The following is an 18,056-nucleotide window of genomic DNA, read 5'->3' as shown; positions in this document are numbered from 1 at the left end:
CACTGATCTAATACTTAGCATGAATAGTTTAAGTCCTAGGTCACTTAGGTGTGCTGTTAGGTAGGAGCTCCAGGATTCCTTGGAACCCTAAGATGCAGTACAAATAACCTTGGACATTGAAGAGCATGGCTATAGATATGAGTATAGCTAATAATATAACTGAGAAGATTTGCCCAAAAAGCTTGCTGTCTTAGAGCTCATAATCATTAAGCATGATCATATGGATGAAATACTACACTCCTCTGCACCTTCACTGACGCCTTAGGGAGCCTGTATACATAAACATGTATTAAAATAAGGAGGGGTAGCTCATACTGTAAATGAAGTGCAAGGCAATGCTATACCTAGACAATAATGATCTCAAACTGATGGTTTGATTTTAAGATTACTTACTTTGTTTTTTTAAAGCTCAGTTATCATATGATGGTGCCTCAGAAAAAAAAAAAATTACTACAGGACAAAAATGTTACATGTAGAGTATTCTTCTGCATTTTGCAGGTTTTAAAATCTTGAAAATGATGTTTCATTTCTGAACCCTGTATTTTTGTAAATAAATATTTCATTTGTTGTTGCTGCCCTGCACAGTCAGTGACCCACATAATTGTACTTCTGTCTTTCCATGTTTTTTTCCTAATGACGTGGGTGACAGCCAAGATAGCAAATTCCAGTTGCTACCTCAGTATCAGGTGGAAAATTAGAAGTTGGAGAGAGTGACAGAAATTATTACATGCTGGGGAAACTGTTTCATAAGGAAAGATTATAAAGCCTAAATGTGTATGTCTTGGTTAAGTGCCAGCTAAGAACAAAGAGTATTTGACTTATGTTTCTATCATAAGCCGTCCTGCAGAGCAGAGCTATGTGGACAGAATTTCAGTCTAATTCATTGTTACAAGCAAAGAGAAACCCTGTGCTGAAACCCAGTGGGCCTCTGCTATGATCTGCAGAGTAAGAAGGAAAACATAAACATCCCTGTGATGTTTAATGAAGAGGCCCGAGCTTTACATGAGACATAATTCCTAATGTTGTGCACTGTAGGGCTCAAATCCTAGGGTGTCTGCCAATAATAAGCACTAACCATTTGGTCAAGTCTGCTATGCAATGATAAAGACACTTACCATTTGCTCAGCATGATTCATCTCTGAATCACATTGCGTCAGAAGGGACACTGCTAGGAGAAGGTTATTAAACTGCATAGACAAGAAGCTCTTCCAGTATGGCAATTACAGTCCTCATTTCCTAGTACACACACCTTACTGAACATGTCTTACTCTTGGTAGCATATTTGTTTTGGAAGTATGTCAGAATCTCCAGATTAAGTCCAGTAATGGGTTCCAATAAATGATGGGTCTGAACCTTCTTCCCTCAGACTGAATTAACAAGTCGCATCTCTGAGAGGACTTCTCTCCACAAGCGTTATCCCAAAGCATTTGTCAGCAAATTTGTTGCCAAACCTCATTTCAAATGACTGCCATTGTCTCCCATCACTCTGGTCTGAATGTCTTTCTGTATTGAAATTGTGGTCTGAGGAACGCTAGAGATATAACCAGCCTACAAAATCTTTCCAATCCATACAAAGCAGCAGTTACCTCCCAGTTTATCATTATCAGCAGAGTCTGAAGAGCAGCAGAGGCACAAGTTGGCATTCTGTGTGTACAGGACTGTAGTAAAACCATGGCTGAAGAGACAGTGCATGAAACTTTGATCTGTGGATGCATCACAGACCATGTCTGAAAAAAAAACCTGTAAAAAGCATGGCACAGGGATTTGCAATCCTAACTTTTTTCCCTAAGCTTTTAAATGTGTTACCTTTTGTTTTGCTTACATTTTAAACAACAATATTAGGGCACAGGCCAGTTGAAATTGTTACTGTATATTCCTCATTACAAAAATAGCAGCAGCAAAACGAAGACAAAAGGTCCCTTTGGTTTCTCTTTGGAGTGGTAGGGCTCCCTTCTGTCCTGGTCTGTTCTAGAGTTGCAGTGAACGCATAGATCCCAGCAATGTGCTACGCAAAGGGACCACTGTCTGCTATGTGCCTGTTGTCAGTTTGTCTCCAGGAAAGAAGTTTGCATGATGCATTTCAACACAAATGCGCAGACACACATCCAAATGTGCAGTGGGTTTATATAAAAGAAAACAAGGTCAGAGAAACATACCTTGTGCTTAAACAAGGAAATAAAGTTTTGCATCATCCTTAGTTTTTGTGGGAAGGTGCTCCACAGACTCTACTGTCTCGTTCTGTGCAAAGGTACTCTTGCCTATGCAGACAGAGTTACCCTTCCTCTAAAAAGTTCAGTCATGCTCTAGTTACCAGCTGTGATCTTCATCCCGGAGCATAGCCTCTCAGATGTCCTTGGCGCCGGCCACCAAGAGCCTTAAAGATAGGAAACCAGTTTTGACTTAATTGGATAGGTGTGAAAGTAATTGCAGAGACCTGCTGCCTCCAGTGGCCTTTGGATCAAGATCTTTGTGCTTAAATTTCAGTAGAATAGAAATTAAAAAATTAATATAATTGTGATAATTTCTAATATAACCTCTTGTTCTGTGCTAGGAATTGTTATTGGCATCCCTGAGAATTGAGCATTGTAGTATCCCTCATACATTTCTATGGCATTATCCTCAGCTTCCCAAGTATTGAGGCCTTATTATCCCAACTGAGCAGCTCAGTGTTTCTCATCTGTCTGGTTGTGTTTTCTGTTCTGACTTTTCCCCCATGACTGCTGCCGCTCTCTTCCTCTTCACTTTGTGGACAAATTGCCTTGACTCACACATATCCACTGAACAATTGCCTTTTTGGTTCCAATGAAGGCTGGATCCCAAGCCAGTATAATAAAGTTCAAAATCTTTGCCACTTTTGTAGGTCATATTCACAGCCTGATTGCTGCACTAAAAGAGATCAATAACACCAGAGGATGAGCATGATAAAATTCTTCAGTTTCCCAATATTTAAACATGTTTATTCTCATTTCCATTTCTTTGGTTTTGCTGATGCCATGTTTTCCCCCTGACTCTGCAGGGTATTTACAGATGAAGAAAGAAGAGCAACCAATGAGTAAATCACAGAATACTGTGCTGTCATATAATAACTACTGCTGTAATCTCATATTCAATAAAACTCATATAAACTGGCATTTAATAAATCATAATAAAATGCTACCTGGTCCTCTGCAAGTGTTTCATCTCATGAAAGTTCTAGTCCAGCTCCCAGCAAGGTCAAGTGGAAACTTCCTGTTTCTTTCCATCAGTATTCATTTGGCCCCTGAGCCTCACAACCACCAGTGAAGTAAATCTTAAGGTTTTTAGGAAGGAGACACAGAGGGGTAAATTCGAAATTTTCAAACCTTTATGCGTGTGTTTGTGAACATAAATGCATGTTTTCGGATGCTTGTGCAACTGTTAGTACACTAAACAATGAAAACCCAAGAATAAGAACCCTCGTGTACATAAAAAAAGGGGTTTGGTTCTGAGGCTCGGAGTCATGGACTGAAACATGATGCTGAAAAGAAATTATGAAACTTTGCCCATTGAATGTGGCATGTTATCACATTGCATATGCATGGAGTAATGCTGGGTAATCATAAATCTTGTTTTCCTAACTTCAAGTGCCTGGGTTTGCAACTATCCTTGTTATCTGACACATTTTTTTCTGCATGTAGTTATTTATTATTATGTATTAGCTTTCAACCAATACCATGGTGTCATTTGAAATACAGCTTTCTGGTTTAAGAGATATGTAAGTGAATATGTCATGCTGAGGAGTAATTATTTTTTTCTCCACATCAATATGAGAAAATGAGAGAGAGATATAAAAAGGCTTAATGTACCCAGTAGTTAAATCTTAAATTCCTCTCTGTTTCTTCTTCGCTAATTCCATTCGTTCATTCAGGCTCAGTAACCATTCTTATTCCTATATGTCATAGAGATGAATTATTGTAGTGATATATTACCTGACATAATCAAGTTCAAAACATGAACTAGTAACTGGAATTTTAGGAATTCATGTCAGATTTTCTCCATTTTATCAATATCTGATCACAGGAGTCAGATTGAGCTACAATGAAGAAACGAGAAAAAGAGCTTGTCCCCAAAAATGTGGGTTTATTCCCTGAGTAGATTTTAAATATTTAAGGACTTGTCAAGAAGGACAGGTTGGAGAACAGAACAGTCAATGAATATTTTATCCAAATCTTTAAGGATTTGGAGGTTTCTTTTTTCCCTTAAATTACTGTCAACCATAGCCATCACATCTGATAATTTTAAAGAATTCTCAGTAATGATTAGAAAAGAGAAGAAAAACAAACTTGCAAACATGAAAAAGCAGAAAATCTTGGGTAGGCTTAGAAAGTTGTGTCCTGCTCTCTGGAAATCGTGGAATAGACTATGGCTTGACCCTGTCTAGTAGAAGATAATACTAATGTTTAATACCCAAATAGTAATAAAAGCTTCCAACTGGGACAAAAGAGCCAAAATAATGACTTAGCTTGTAGGCACTGAGGGTTGTGCAGGGACAGTTCCTGTAAATTCTGACAATGGGAATGTCTCACCAGTTATAAAACAACAAACTGCAGAGAAAGATAATTCTCTAAGTTGATTAATTAAAAGATGAGTCACTTATTACTACAGAACAGTCTCAGGGAAGTTTATATACATTTTTATTTAAAAGGTTTATCTATTTGTTACCTGAATCTTTTTAAATTATGCCTAATCTTGAATGGTGAATGTCTTCCTCTATCTACTTAGTTAACAATTTTGACAGTCTTCACAAAACCAGGTGAAGCCCCACTGCAGTGATTTCACATCAGCTGTAGAAGACATTACAAAATAGCAATGCAGAAGGGTTAGCCAAAACCAGTATTGCAGCTACAACGCAAAAACTATTGAGATCATTGAGGAGGATGTGATAATACCCTTGTACAGTGGTGCAAGAGCTAAAGACAGATTTCATGCTAAACTAGCTTAAAAGTTTCATAATATATTTTATTTAACTATAAGACAGAGAAGTTCTGTTTTTTAGCTGGATGTGACCTTTACTTTCAAACTTGTTTGCACAAGATCAGCAACTGCATCTACTTTTACACTTCATTTAATACCAGATTTTGATACACCTACCTTCAATAGCACCAGATTGCATAAGTTACCTTATTCCAATCAGTTAAATAAAAACAAACAAAAAAAGACTTCAAAAAGCTTCTAAATCCCTGTTTAGCAAGACTGTTACATACCTGTGAACTCTCAGCACATGAAACTGCTTCATGAGTACTTGTGATCTTGAAACATGTGCTTACTAAGCATGTGTGTAATTACCTTGATGAAGCCTGAATACATGAGGTTGTGGGCACGTGAGCTGTAATTGGGATGTGCTACTCGCACCTGAGTGCTGATCAAAAGCCATGATTCTCATGTCAGCAAAGCTTTTGTAAAATGATTAAGTATTAATTTTTTTCTCCTGACAGCTGAAGCGGAGTGGGAATTGGTTTACAACTGGCCTTTTTGGTTTACAACTGGTCTTCTATCATACTCTCAGATTTTCAAGTAATTGTGTGTTTTTAAGAACCTGAACTTGCTAGTAATAAGGTCACAAGAACACTTTAAACATAGGAAATTAAACTTTGCATTCAGATGTATTGCTGCAAAGTCATTTATTTCTAAAAATCAATTCCTCCTCCTCCACTCCCTCTCCCTCACAGTGGAGATCATCTACAAATCAGTGAATCCAGCTAATTCTCCCTCAGCTGAATGAGAACTTGGGCAACAACCGTAGTTAAAACTCGTTTAAACAAGGTGACATCTATCAAGAATCTTACCATGACTGGAACATATTTAGAGGGACCTAAAGTCTCCACTGAGAAGTGGGTTACATATGTTTAGAAATGGAGAAGTAAAGGGGAAGGAGGAGCGTAGCTCTATGAAGCAAGATGCATATACTGTTAAGACGGGTGCTGCAGAGATTCATCATTCAATTTGTCTTTATCGAGTTTTCTTTCGCCATGTTCTTGCAACAGGCATCCTCCCAGTTAACACTGGGATTATTTTTCAAGATTATTTATCTTTCATCTTTAATAAAAGACAACTGGTTAAATTCCTGGTTCCCCTGAAATCAGTAGCAGATCTCCCACTATATTCAAGGAAAACAAAACCTCATACTATGTTTTTATTCCCTGTGCCAAACCATAACTCCTAATGATTGTCAAGTTCATTTTCTTGCCTATAAACCTCTAGTGATGCATTTATTTTGATGATGAAATTATTAATGGACAAACCTGTTATGGCTTAATTACTCTTTCAGGTTTCATCTGAATGCTAGCGTTGACTAAACTTGAATCACTTCTTTTTCTCCTCCAGCCCCAACAGAAATGATTGTTGCAATTGAACTCCCTGAATCCACTGAGTAATTTTCCTGTAAATGAAGTTACAGACTGGAACAAGGGGCTTGACTGAACCTGTGTAGCTATTTGTCGTGTTTCAGAGCAAACTGTGCTTGGGACTCCTTTGCTTTTCTCAGCTCCATCTTTTATAGGACAGGCTTCGCTACCGTCACCTTCTTTGGAGACAACCAACTAGTCCAACAATAAAGTGTATCTGGGCAGCAGTCACCACAAAAAGGACACTGATATGGTGAGGACACTTGACTCTGATAAAACCTTCAGCTTCAGAGTTGTGTGGTCTTTTGGTCATTGGCCTAAGCTTTCATTTGAGCCCCACCACTGCATTATTTACTAAGTACTTGAGAAAAGAATAACATTATGGGCCTTCATCTGGATCTATAGGGGAGCTGGATTGCTTGGTTTAGTGTTGTTTTCTTTTGTTGCAGTGAATTTGGATGTTTGGAAGGTATCTGAGGAAATTATTGAAAGAACGCAAAGTCAGAGAAATAAGCTTTACTTTTCATTCCAAAAGCAGTTAGTTCGGTAACTGTTCTTGGTTTTGTTTTGAGAGTGAGTCCCATTGAGTACATCAGGCTTGTGAAGGTGTTCAGCCTCCCGCCCGAGTGAGCCTCCCTACGCTGGCAGGTTCTTCCTTTGCTCCGCAGGACGGCGGCTGCCGGGTGGGTGCTGTGGTGGCAGCAGGAAAAACAACTTGGCTCTTCATATTCGGAAAAAAACATTTAGCTAGCCTGGGATTTGTGACGAGCCAGAGTAGAGAGCTTATGATGATCTATATGAAACCATAGGCAGGCTGATGCATTTTGTATAGAGAATTGTTTTTGGGGTGGTTTCAAACTCTCATTACTTCCCTTTAAGAAAAAAGGAGGGAAACCGGGAAAGTTTAGAAGCCTAGCAGAGGGATATATGCTCATTTTTTGTTGTGTTTTCTTTGTTTGTTTGTGTCTTTCGGGTTTGGGATTTTGTTTTAGGTCTGGCATTTTTTGGTAAAATAATCCTTAATCTCTGAACCTGATTTTTCAGGTGTGGAGATCTACAACTCCAGGAAGAGTCAAAGTAGGATGTGTATGCACATTACTACTAAAAAGCAGACCCAAGGTTTTTAGTACTGTTGATAGCAAGAAAAGAATCATACCCAAGTCTGAGAAGATGAATGCAGTTCCCAGATGCTTGTGTGTGTTTCTAATGAAGCTCTGTGGAAGCTCTTTCTGCCTTTAGAAGAAAACGTTTCTGTTTATCCTTAATAGAAATCCATTGCATGTAGCTATGTAATGGAATCTCTCATTTTTTATTTGCATCTGTTAGCTTTTTATTGCAAATAGGGCTCTAAATCTTACTTTAGAAATGAGTATTGCACTATATGTCAGTGCATGTGCAAAGGAAGCCATTAATAATGTTCGTTATGAAAACCTGATCATAAGTGTTTTTAGTCCATTAGCCATTCAGCTTTATTTATGTCCTCTTTCAGGAAGAATTTGAAGCCAGAATTCAAAAGATGAAGTTTGGAAAAAGAGCCGCACATGAGGTCATAAAATGCTGTCACACTCAGGATGCTAGAAAATTCTTTTCTTTCTTCAAGGTTTTCAATAACCTTTAGAAAGAGGAATGAGTTTTCATAATCTACTGCTTTGCCATCATTAAATTACAATGCTTTTAGGAAACAAAACTCTGGTGAACCAAACCAAAGTAATCTGCTAATTTCACAAAATCAGAATGTATCATAAATGGGCTGTTTAAATGTACTGCACGTAGCAGCTCTTACAGAGCCGTAGTCCCTTCCCCTCAAGGCTTACATGATGTAACTTAATTGTTGAGTATTTGTCCCAACTGCCAAAATGTGTAGCTCTCGGATCCCCTTTAGGATATTTAGGATAGAAAACTTAAAAAAAAACCAAAACCCTGAAAAATGTGCGGTCAACTTGCCATCTTCATGGACTTACTCCAGCTGGCCTGCATTTGTTTTAGTTATTACTGAAAAAAATTGAGCCCTAGCTCCAAAGTGTCCTTTGGTTCTCTTTTGCAAATGACATTTTCAGGAGTAAAATTTCACATTAAAAAAAATCCTCATATTACAAGCTGGGTGAAAACATAATCGTATTCACAAAGTAAAAGACTTTTTCTCTCTCAAATAACAACTTGATTTCCCTCCCTTTGTTTTTCCTGTCTCTAAAATACTGTGGTGGTTGCATGATTTATAAATGTAAAACTACTTGTAGTTGCTATTTTATCTGAAAGTAAAAACACCTCATACAGCTGAGCTTGGGGAAAAAAAGTTTCTTACGACTTCCGTGGAATATAGTTACTGTCAGCTCCTGAGACTTCTCATGTATGTTTACTGTTTTAACCGATCCCTGAAGCTACGACTTGATCCTGTTGCGTTTCGAAGTCAGGAGTTTTGGATTTGAGGGGCTGCTCTCAGTGCATCACCGCTGCCATAGGTAGCGGTGGCTGTGGCAGCCCCTTTCAGGAGCTGCTGTTGTTCATATTTCACAAAAGGCTCGGGAAAGGAGGCTGTGTGAGAAATAGGGCAGCGTAAAAAAGAAATAGCCTTGGCTAGTCTGTCTTCATCTTTGGTTAACATATTAAGAGGCAAGTTGATTGTGTGTAAAACAAATTATTTCATGATGTATAGGGAGACTTTTTTCCTATTATTTACATTAAAACGCAATGGTTAGCCTGATGTAATAATTTGGCATTCAGTGTTTTTCGATCGGCTAACGCTGAAAGGCTGAAGTGTTTTCTTGCATGAAGAATAGGTCGCTAAGTTCTGAATTAATTTCTGTAGAAGACAATATGGATGCAATGTTTTTAAAGCTTGATTTAGATTCAAATTAATGTGAAGACAAGCTCCTTGAGTCACCTAGTCTTTCTCAGTGGAATCATTTCTAATTGAATGTTAAGATCAAAGTTTAAGTTTATAAGAAAGAAAAACAAGTGCAGATAAATAGTTATTATCTGACATCCTTATGAAAATTCATGACCTGACGCTTTATCAGAGACCTTTTAAGAATTCTAATTGTGAAGTATGCATAACTATTAAATGGCTAGAGCGCTTCAGTCTCTTGATAAGAAGCGAGTTAAATAATTGTCCTGTTTAACTTGTGCTTGTTAACCTTTAAGGTCAACTAGTTTGAACATACGTTTAATGAAATCCTGGAGCCAGAATTTATGATACTGCTGCTGAATGTTAAATTGGACAATTTACATAAGCAGGACATTAACCTTCTGAGCACTAAATAGCATTTTAGCACTTAGCCGCTGGGGACAATAAGGGACATGTTCTATATATTTGTGATTAGCTTGCCTGGAAACTCTCATGATGACCAATTGGCCTACCAAGTTTAGCAGCATAATTAAATGAATGGACTCAGCCTAAGTAAATTATCAGTGCTGTGTACAGTATATCATTATAGTCCTAAGGAAAAAAAAAGAAAGATATGAATAATTTAATATTACATTACTAATTTATCAATGCTAAGTGACTGTGAGGAGGCTCTTTGTAATTCGTTGTTTTAAATTTGATATTTGATTTACTGCTGGTGTGATTAAACTTGAACCTACTTCATTTCTTTATCAGAAATTTATGGTAACAGTAGACTTTTTTCTCAGGGTAATGGATGTTTTCTTCGGTTTCTTCTACTTTAACGATAATAGCAAATACAAAGTATTACATATTGCCAAACTTGTAATTAAGCAATTTGTCATAACAAGGCATGTGTGTCATCTTTTGGCTGGCAGGTCGTGTAGCAGATAAGGGCAGCAGACCTGGAATTGTCAGTGCTCGGAGCTGGAGGAGCAGAGTAATAGCAGCTTAGGGTACACTTTTCTCCCTGAGATGAAGGATGGAAGACGGTATCCTTGCACTGCCCACCCAAATATTTTCTCGGGGCGAGTCAAGGCCGTATATTGCAAACAAGCAGATTTTTCAGGGTAGGTGCTGTACTTGTTAGGACAATCACAATTTGTTCTGGGATGGTGCCTCATGTCCGTCTGGTGTTAGGTGCTGTACAAACGTGAATACAGACATGTTCTGAAGGACAAGTTAGGACCTGAGACGTTTGCCAAGGAGAGTGCCAAGGAGGCATCCGGTCGCGTTTGTTCAGGTGCTTGCATTAGCTGTGAGATGCCTTCACATGGATGTTACCTACAGTCATGGCTCCGCAGGTGATCAGGCCCACGCCTGCAGGCAGGACCACACTGGTGGGCAGCTGCCCCGTGTGCCAGTGCTGCGCCGCCAGCTCTGCTCAGCGCCTCCGCCCCAGAGGTTACCCTGGGTCAACAGGGGTAGGAATGGGACCGGCGTTCGGGGAGCTGGAGGCAAAGGAAGAGAGGATGGAGCTGACTGCCACTTCTGGCAGTTGCCTCTACTGCCTGTAGACTGGGGAAGTGCAACTTCTGCAGTTATCGCTACCCAAAGGCATTGCCGCTGGTAAAGCACTTGTGTTACAGTCATAAAAAAGGGACAGTGACGTAGGGGAGTCTTCACTGAAGAAAAGAATTAGGACAGTGGTGGTGTGTTGCGTTTGCGTGGCAAGGTTTTGGTCGTGGGGGCTGCAGGGGTGGCTTCTGTGAGAAGCTGCCAGAAGCTTCCCCTGTGTGCCAGTGCCAGCCGGCTACAAGACGGACCCACCGCTGGCCAAGGCTGAGCCCATCAGCGATGGTGGCAGTGCCTCGGGGGGAACAGTCAAGGAGTGGGGAGGAAACCCACGCAACTGCAGCTGGAGAGAGGAGTGAGAAGACATGAGAGAAACAGCTCTGCAGACACCAAGGCCCACGAAGAAGGAGGGGCAGGAGGTGCTCCAGGTGCCAGAGCGGAGCTGTGATGAAGACTGTGGTGAGGCCAGCTGTGCCCCTGCAGCCCATGGAGGTCCACAGTGGAGCCGATATTCACATGCAGCCTGGGGATGTCCCCATGCTGGCCAGAGCAGGTGGATGCCTGAAGGAGGCTGTGATCTGTGGACCCATGGAGAGAGAGGAGCCCACGTTGGAGCAGGTCTGCTGGCATGACTTGTGACCCTGTGAGGGAGCCAGGCTGGAGCAGTTCGTGAAGAACTGCAACCCATGGGAAGGACTCACATGGGAGAAGTCCATGGAGGACTGTCTCCTGTGGGAGGGACCCCGTGCTGGAGCAGGGGAAGAGTGTGAGGAGTCCTCTCCTGAGGAGGAAGGAGCAGCAGAAATGTGTGATGAACTGACCACAACCCCCATTCCCCGTCCCTTGTGCCGCTGGTGGGGAGGAGGTAGAGAAAATGGGGAGTGAAGTTGAGCCCGGGAAGAAGAGAGGGGTGGGGGAAGGTGTTTTAAGATTTAGTTTTTATTTCTCATTATCCTACTCTGATTTGCTTGGTAATAAATTAAATTCATCTTCCCCAAGTGGAGTCTGTTTTGCCTGTGATGGTAATTGGTGAGTGATCTCTCCCTGTCCTTATCTCGACCCACAAGCTCTTTGCCATATTTTCCCTCCCCTGTCCAGCTGAGGAGGGGGAGTGACAGAGCGGCTTTGGTGGGCACCTGGCATCCAGCCAGGGTCACCCCACCACAGATGGGCATCTAGTAAATTGATAACGCATGGATGTTTCAACACAAAGAAAATAGCCCCAAGATCCAGCTCTGGAATCGCACAGTAACACTGTCAGGGAGATGTAATGACGTTGCTCTCCTTCACTTACGGAATAGAGCGAGGGAGGCTGCTGAGCCATACTCTGTGTACCCCGTGAACTTTGCTGAGGGTGCTGGAGAGGCTGAGCATTAGCAGCAAGCCCAAGGCTGTGTGTGTCTTGGTGGTATCGGGGAAGAAGCACTCAAAATCTGTGATTTTTCTGCCATTCCAGTGTCCTGCTTCAAGTTCCGTACTGACCAGTTTCCTCACCTATAGAGAAAGGATACCAGTACTGAGTATGAATTTAGTCATTCTGTTGATGTGCCAGGGAAGCATAAATTTAACCCACTGGTGAATTTACTGCTGGATGGCTATGATGTACTCATAGAGCCTGGATAGATTAGGCCTTTGTGGTCATTCAGCTACACACACTTCCTCAGCATCATTTTTTGTGCCCAAGAAAGTCATGATATGTGAGGGAGACACGGTGTGGTTCATACTCCGTGGATATTCCTAGATGGTGACTCATTAAGGAAGAGAAGTGGTTTGGGTTCATGGATACTCTGAAGTTGCCTTGTGTCATTCAGAAGTAAATAAGCATGCCATCAGTGTCTTAACTTTCTCTCCTTTTTATATCTTTTTGGCAATGCATGAAATGAACATGAAAAAAGCTGCTTTTCATTAGATATAAGACCAGATTGGTTCCTTAAATCCTACTTGCTCCAAGTATTTTTGGTGGAAGGGAAAAGGGAGGAAACCTGTGAACTCTAGCCTCTGAAAGAGAACTTTTCCTTACAAGTAACTCTGGTTTCGGTGAATGGCTGCATATTCATGGGAAGGAAAAATGTTGCAAGATTCCTCCATGCTTCCCCTGGAAACTGGCAGAAATTATTCCTAAGGATACAATCCTGCCTTTGTTTTTTTTTCTTGGATTTGCAAATACTTCTTGATTCAAAGTAGAATGGACCAGGCACACTGGGAAGCTTGTGACTGGTTAGGAAACGTCACTGCTTTTATAAAACTTAACCAAACCCCCGTGTTTTTGACAGATTAGACAAATTACTCCTGTTGGTATTTTGAATGCTTAGGGCTCTTAGCCCTTTCCTGGCTAGCTGATGCATGCCAACCTTTTCAGTCTCACTTACTGATTACACCGTAGGTAGAAACTATTAATAATAAAATAGCTGAACAGGAAAAAAACCTCAAAGCCATCAATAGACTTATTAATATGCCTGTTCATATAATCCTGAGGGTTATTCAGGGTGTCACCTGGCAGCTGTAGACATTTGGTAGACCTAAGAACCAATTAAGAAGGGAATTACATGCTTTCAGAAGCATGTTTGTCAGAAAAGAAAGCTCTTTCAATTGCTGATTTTTCCATATAGACAAACTTGGGTGACCCAAGTTCAAGGCCTTGTTGTGGCAAAGAAGTTCACGTACTGTTAGGCAAGTCGCTGAGTTTGAATGTGGCAGCTTCTGAGCTCACGTCCTGCCGTATACAAAATGTAGGTAAGAGTGGTATCTCTCCTTCAAATAATTCTGTGAGGATGAGTGCACCAGGACTGTGAGCTACTCTGGCGCTGCAGTAATGAAAGCTGTATAAATAATTCCCCTTTCCAGTAAATAGTAAAACTCAATGGCAAATAGTTAACTTTTGTGACAAAGAGGCTTCAGCCTGCTGCATAAAAAGTACACTTGCATCTGAGGAAAAAAAGAAAAAAAGACAAAGTCATGCACCAGCCCTTTTTAGCCCCAGAGACTCAAACTGTTAAAAAAGATACATTATCGGCACAGCATGCATCTATTTTTCTACGCCATTTTTGTGGCATCAGTGCTTTCAGTCAGCCGTCACTGGGATTACAAGATGCAAGGGTCTGGAGAAACAATTTTAAATGAGCTCTTCTGTATATGACAATCACCTTTTCCTTTCGCCTGTTCCTCCCTTCTGGATATTTGTCATTTGAGACATTTCTCTATACATTTTCAAAAGAGTTTTACGAATGCAGTCAAAGTTCTTGGCTTCCATTACTTGCTGTAAAGGAGAGCACAGCCCGTACAAAGCACCAACACTGCAGCCCTACAGAGAGTAGAGTCGCAGGGGGAGGTGAGAAGGGAAAGCTGATGGAGGAGGACATGAAGAAAGCTCCTGCTAGCATCAGACCTTCAGTATTTTTATTCTCATAGGAAGTTGTTCGTAATAGGTGGGAAGGAACCAGAATGGAAGATACTCTACACTTGGGTCATCCTTAATATTTTGTGCTGTTCCACGGACCTGCTGTTGTAGAGAGCCAGGGGTGTCGGTGGGGTAGTACCAGGGAGGAGATGAGAGGGGGACACTGAGCACGAGACTATGCAGTTGTATTACTCCCCAGCTATTGCCCCTGTAGCCCCTTTTCATCAATCGTATTTACTGGTCTGAAATGCTGAAGAGACTGGTGAGGGCTGTTCACTGGTATTAAAACTAGGATTTTTAATTTTGTGATCACAGACAATAGGATTACACTGGTGGGATTAAGTCTTGTTTGAGTTAAGAACAGACGGAAGAAGTGGTGAGTTCAGGTAGTACAGCAAATACATTTGGAAAAAATTAAGGTGATGGTAGCCCACAGGCCATGTCAGACTAGCACAACTCCAAATGGGAAAAGATGGATTATCTAAAAGACCCAGTGGGTATCTGCCACTTACCCTCATCAGCTTTACTCATGGCAAGATTAATTTACACCTCTTTTGTTTCTCTTCTTTTCACATTGTTCAAATTCAATGTAATCAGACAGCTGTGTGGTTTTGGGGTCTGATTCCCATCCAAGTGAATTTAGCCTTTCAGTTTTTATCCTTTGGTAAGCCTACAAAATCTCCTACTTCCCCTCAGTCCTCAACGACAGTCTTATTTTAGGGTGTTTATCTTGTTTCCACTACATTGTAAAACTTGTGTTCTGGTTCAGTTGTCATTTTCTTCCTGCCCTCCGTCAGGGGATGTTTTAATTCTTCAGAAGCAGACAGCCCCCCTTAGGGAAGTAAACTCAAAAAGAACCGTGAGCACTGCACCAGGTGATACCAAGGAGGAACAGAATAAATACCCTTTCCCCCAATACATTAAATATGCAACGTGATTAAATAGAAAGATAGACTTTTCCTTCAGTGGACCACTTCCCATAAGTCATGGTGCAACCTGTTTTGCTTAAGTCTTAAGCTATTTGCAAGTATTTAACTTTTCTAGTTTAAAAAATGCAGCAGATAGGTCAGCTGAGTGCACTGGGCGAAAGATTTTTCATCACACCTTTAAAATTGCCTGCACTAATTTACACCTACAGGAAGGTGCGCATTTAAAGTTACTGGCATTGCTTTGTCTTCACTTTCATATGCATTTTAGTTTCCCTGTTTAATGATACCATCAGTTCCTTAAATATCCCTCAGCTTCTATTTAAGCATGCTAATGGCAATATATATGCAGAAACTGATAAAGAGTTGTTTTGCGTTACTGGAAGCTATGGAGTCTCTCTGCATCCTTCTCTCTTCCTCTTACATTTTCTAGTAAAAGGCTGTATATGCTACTGCTAGTCAACAGCTGTATGGATTTATATGTTTTAAACAAGCTTAAAAAAATCTAGTCCTAAAGAACTTCTGAAATAAAATAATTATATCAGTCTGGCAGGCTGTTTGAAGAGATTTAAAAATTCTTTCAGCCTGGCTGTAGCTGTAAGACATCTTCCCACAAAACAACTGTTACCTTTTAACAAAAAAGACAGACATTTCTCTGGCGTGTTTTCCATACAGACATTCATAAATATAATTCCTTCTGTTGCTTTGGTAAGTCAATCATCCTAACAGGTACCAGTTATTCAGTGACTGCCTTGGGCTAAATAGAGCAAGTGACAAAAACACTTTTAGGTTGTCATGTGTTAATGTAAAATGCCCCCAGACCCCAATGCTTATTCATCTTCATCTAGTTGACTAATGCTTTTCCCATGTTGTTACATGTTGGTAAATTAAAGAAGCCTTCCAGACAGTTCTGTCAACAGTTTACTGAAATGTACCTCATTAGTGAGGTTGAACTGTCACATGAGTGTAATTTAATCCTATTGAATTATCACTCAAAAATGCTTGAATACCAGTCCTTTATATGGTGAGAAAGAAGGTTTTCTAGGAATACTGTCACACTGTAAATTGATTAGATGTGAAGCATGCAAAGGAAAAACCCCTGAGTTTTTTTATACTTGCAATAAGACTTGTGACAGCTCTTTCACTGCATCTTGTGCTTTAGAGAACTACATAGAGCCCAGTGCAGTTCTTTTGAGCATTTGTTTTTCATTTCCATAACAAAGCTGGGAGGCTGAGTGCCCTGCTTAGGATGGAACATTATTTAGTTCCTTACTATTTCTTTCCCTGCGCCCCCCCCAAACAGAAAGGGGAGCGGGGGAAAGAAATAGTGAGGAACTAAAAACACAAGGATGGCTTTCAATTAGTATATTATATAATATATATAATATTATATATAATATATATGTGAAATATATATATTTCAATATAGCATAGTAAATCATACAAATTTAGTGCTCCTTTTAGAGAATGCTGGGCATTTTGAAATCTTTGGAATCGGTTCTGTGTTGTTTGACCAATGCACGTATGATTTAAACCGTGAAGTCTAGGATCTGATTCTGTATGTGTCTGTAGGGGTGCCTTTAAGCACACTGCTCCCACTAAGATCCTAGAAATGAGCCCCATCTGCAGACTGAGCGTGATATGCTTGGGAAAGCTCAAAACCAACATTTGTCTGAAAAATATGTTTCTTGAAATAGAGCACTTCCTTGACTTAACCATTTTAATAATGCTTTTGTTAGAATTGGTTTGGGAGGACTCGGGAGAGAATTTCGAACTAGAATGAGAGACAAAGGTAAAATCTGCCCAGTGATGGGCTTCCCTGTGCCGTGGGGGATCACGGTTCAGAGGCCAGCTACATTTCCTATATCTTACATACACGCTCAAAACACTAGATGATCAGATTAATAGGAAAAACTGCAAAAAAATAATGGATACTTCACAGTACAGAACAGGAATGGTCTTTAAATCTTATGCAATAGGGTAATGGTTTCTCCTTCACACCAGCAATTGGTCCCAAGCAAAGGGGTGGCGTGATGGATGAAGTGTGGCGACTGCATGTATATTTGTCCACTACGGAGGAAGAGAGAGGGGAAACAGAGCGGTGTCCCAGCAGCTCGCCTCGCTGGAGAACGTCACACAAGACTTCTGCCACAGCACGGGAAAGCTCACCTATGTGCAGTCCTCTCCCCAGTGAAGGTCACCGGGGAGTCTCTGTGGAGCGCGTCCTTGGTGCTTGGGGCCAGCCCTACCTAGTTTCCTCTCCTGGTAGCTCTGCTGGCTTTACATATTTAATGAGATTTTATGGTTTTAGGCATTGTAAATTATATTCGCTTTCTCAGACCTCGAAGACCTTCCTCCACCTACCCTCCCTTACCTGTCAAGTTTCACTGGGTATGCTTTAAATTCTGGAGAGGAGAATACTGACTTTGCATAACATAAATGAAAGAGTCAGAAAGCATTACATTTTCATAGAAATTACATGGAAACCCCCAAGATTCTGTCCTTGAGGGGAGACAGCAAAGCAGCAAGTGTGCAGAGAAACAGCGGCTTTGGGTTTTGGGTTTGTGTGGGCAGGGAATAACATTTCATGTACTTCTCGTAAGGAAAGGAAACTTGGCAGGTAGCAATTGTTAGACAAAGCTGGATATTACTTAGTCGTGTAAAACTAAGAATTCTTGCCGTAATCCTACACAAAAAAAGTTGTACATGTCTGTGGGAAGTTGGAGGGGGTGGGTGGAAAAAAAAATTGCTACAGATGAGATATTTGGATTGGGGCAGCAATTCTCTTTTGGAGTTCTACACCTGTAACTTATTTCTCAATGAAGCAAGCACTCCCTTTCATTGGGCATGTCAAGCTTTTCTTCTGCAACAGAGGCTGCTACAGGCAAAGCATTTTCAGTGATGAAAATGCAGTATTATATCTTGTATGTGTGGCTGAACACAGTAGCTGAGGTCGACAGAATACTACTGAGAAT

The sequence above is a fragment of the Phaethon aethereus genome, assembly GCF_964289735.1.
Source record: "Phaethon aethereus genome assembly, chromosome: 3".
In the NCBI taxonomy this organism is placed as follows: Eukaryota; Metazoa; Chordata; class Aves; order Phaethontiformes; family Phaethontidae; genus Phaethon; species Phaethon aethereus.
Note: the sequence above shows the minus strand (reverse complement) of the source record.